Source organism: Paramisgurnus dabryanus, chromosome 5, assembly GCF_030506205.2.
Source record: "Paramisgurnus dabryanus chromosome 5, PD_genome_1.1, whole genome shotgun sequence".
In the NCBI taxonomy this organism is placed as follows: Eukaryota; Metazoa; Chordata; class Actinopteri; order Cypriniformes; family Cobitidae; genus Paramisgurnus; species Paramisgurnus dabryanus.
In genome coordinates this window covers 5,958,900-5,962,126 of record NC_133341.1, presented here as the reverse complement: position 1 = coordinate 5,962,126, position 3,227 = coordinate 5,958,900, and the positions used below count along the sequence as shown (strand labels likewise).

General features: G+C 39.5%; 1 long non-coding RNA gene across 1 annotated transcript; it reads left to right on the top strand.

The window, feature by feature from the left end:
* The first annotated feature begins 584 nt into the window (after positions 1–584).
* On the top strand, positions 585–2,420 carry LOC135748676 (uncharacterized). The gene is made up of 3 exons (XR_010532161.2): positions 585–1,987; positions 2,119–2,187; positions 2,286–2,420. It is a non-coding gene; the product is annotated as an uncharacterized lncRNA (long non-coding RNA).
* Positions 2,421–3,227: the final 807 nt, after the last annotated feature.

The following is a 3,227-nucleotide window of genomic DNA, read 5'->3' as shown; positions in this document are numbered from 1 at the left end:
TACAAATTTTCACTTTCTCTAAATATAACATAGTTATAAAGCAAACAACTTGTTTATTGAAACCATCTGTTCTGCGTGTTTTCTCTTCAGGGCTTTGTTATCAGCGTTTGCTGGTCTCTCCCCCAACCGAAACCACAGCCTCTCAACTTTACACACAGACATTTACTCACATATCTCAGCACAGAAAACCTAATGGCACATATGAATTATAACATAACATACTGATTAATAAAACAACATAAAAATCCCACACTGGTATGATTTTATTTGTCATCTAGGAATAATTTTCACTTTATCTTACTTAATGGGGCGCAGCGCAAACCCGTTGGCCTGTGACATCCCACTACCGCGAGATCTATTCAAAAGCATACTGTAGGCCTACTGTCTCGCGGTGCTAAGACGTCACATGCCGTCCGATCGGGCTGCGTGGCGCCGCAAGTCGTCAAACGAGCGCTGAGCATTGAGTCAAATAAGACACGCGTCAGAAAATTACAGAGGTCCGGGCGGCCATGCCCTTTTTTGCCTCAAAATGCAGACAAATAATGTTTTTAGTAAGCCATGTTTGTTAAAACTAGTTATATTTCCTATTTAAACTAAGTCCTGGCTTTAGCTTATAAAGACCCCGCAAAAACCCTGCTACAGCTCCTGAGGGGGTGCTCTCACTATTCACATGTAAATAAAATGGTTAGAAACCGGTTTTTCTGGTTCTCATTGCAGGACTGTGCGGGGGGAGGGCATTCCGTTTCCATGTGGAGACATTTAACAAACACATTTGATATACACCAAGTTCCAGATTACAACACCAAAAACACATCACGTTTGATAGCAGTGCATGTAGGCCCTACTTATTTGAGTATATTGATAGAGTAAGTAGGCTATTATGTTGGACACTATTTTGGATATCAAATTGTCCTTTTCTCCAGACAAATAAAACACTGATGTGCATGTCTATAGATCTTATCTAAAGAGTCATTGCTATCATTTTCACTTTTGTGTTGGGTTAATTCCCTGACCAGACCTCTGTCATTTTCTTACGCTCGTCTTATAATTTGACTCAACGCTCAGCGCTCGTGTGGCTTCTTGCTGCGCAGCGCAGACCAATCGGCATGTGACGTCTAGCTATAAGCAGAGGTGGGACAAAGTCATTGTTATGCAAGTCACAAGTAAGTCTTTGCCCTCGAGTCCCGAGTCAAGTCATGTCAAAGATGAGGCAAGTCCCAAATCGAGTCAAAAGTCAAAGCCAACAAGTCTCAAGTCGAGTCCAAAGTCCTACCATTTTAGTTTCGAGTCATGTCAAGTCCTCTTACAACAGAAATAAAATGCATGCTGTGGACAGGTGGAGGGAGGCCCCTATACTGCATTGCATTTTCAAAAGATCAAATTGGCCATGATGCCACCATGGCTGAAAACTCGCTCCACTGTAGCACTAGAAGCAGGCACTGCCAAGGCTACTTGAAAGAGTGAAGGAAGAGTGCCCAGAACAAAATGGCATTCTGTCCTTCTGCCATGTCAGTGTAGTGACTCAAGGCTCGTACAGACTACATGACTTTAAAACGTTGGTCCGAACTGTGCGGTTCACACTACATGACTTGCTCTCTGTGAAATCAGGAGTGTTCACGTTGTTGATCAGTTCACACCACACGACATAACGTGACTGCCCCACAACAGGAGGTAACGCACTACACGAGTTGAGAACAACTCTATCACCCGGCGATTCTATCTTGTCCACAAACCACGTTTTGTCACGAAAAATCACGCGATAAAACAAACCGGAAATGACGCGAAACAACACGCGCATCAGTAAACCCACAGAAGAAGAACGAAGACGACGCGCAAAACTTTTGTTTGTATATATAGACTTCAGACAGAAATTCGTGCTGCAAACCGTTTGCGCGATGCAAAGCCGCAAAAGAAAAAAATGAAGAGATGTATATGTGGAGAGGTGGATCAACACCACACGAGGACAGCAGGGATTTAAGAGTTGGAGGTGAGTACAGCTTGTTTATATAGGAAATATAGCTGCATGCTTATGTTTGGCTATGATCACATTTAAAATATCAACGTGTTGTCTACTGTGTTTAAAAGCTGTGTTTCTTGATTTAATTATCGTTCAAATAGAATAGGACAGGCTTCGCAAAGCATGACTTGGAGAGCGTTTGTCTTTGACCCTGCGATTCTATGCAACAGGTTTGTGTGATTTCATTTCAAACGAATATGAACTGAATGTTGTCATTACGTTTTTTTTTCTGTCTGGGTATGTTTTTGAACTTTTTGGTGTCATGCAGGTGACACGTTCAAGTCCCTCAGGTTCAAGTCCAGGATGGGGGACCAGCACCATCCCACAAATAGTTTTGGATAGCTGTTCTGTACCAGGTTATAAAGGACGATTTCTTGAAGATAGGGTTATTACAAAATATAAAGCTATCTATCTATCTATATATATCTACTACTTCATTTAAAAAAAAGAACACCCATAACATTGTGGACATCAGCAGTTGACTGTCTTTGATAAAAGTATTTTAGTAAAAACTATTATTAGAAACAGGGATATAGTTCCGAAAAGCACAAGTAATATTTATTTTTATGTCTATACATACCTGTATACATTAATTTCATAATTTTATCTGAGCTTACACTATGTGTATATTAAAGTATTTTGTGTATAAACATGAATTATGTTAACACAGCAATAAATATAAAATTACTTCCAAACCTTATATTGTAATATTTGTTATTCTACATGTTGTTTAGTCCCTAGTTTATCTTTATACTTATTTATATGGATTAAGTAAGAAGGGGTCTCATTTATAAAGCATGAGTATGCACAAAACAGTTCTGGAAACATGCGTACGCCAGTTACCACACAAATGTTGTGATCTTTAAAAAAAAAAAAACTTAATGGGAGAATAGGCTTGCATGGTGGGATCAGAAGATAATTAATGTACGCACACTTGCAGAAAGGGAACATTGCTTTGTCTGTATTTTTTGGCGTATGCCATTTTTGGCTTTTGTGCATACATAGACTTTTAGTAAGGATCCTACACACAGTTTTATAAATGAGACCCAAGGTGTTTGTTCTACATATAACTATGCAAATAAATCCATTGGAAACTGTAGTCTTGAATATATAATAATTTAATCAGTGACATTTGGTGTGTCCTATTGTTTTAGACACCATCAACGGAAGGAGAGTGGCATAGCCGTGGACTTCGAAAGGAAGTGGCAGT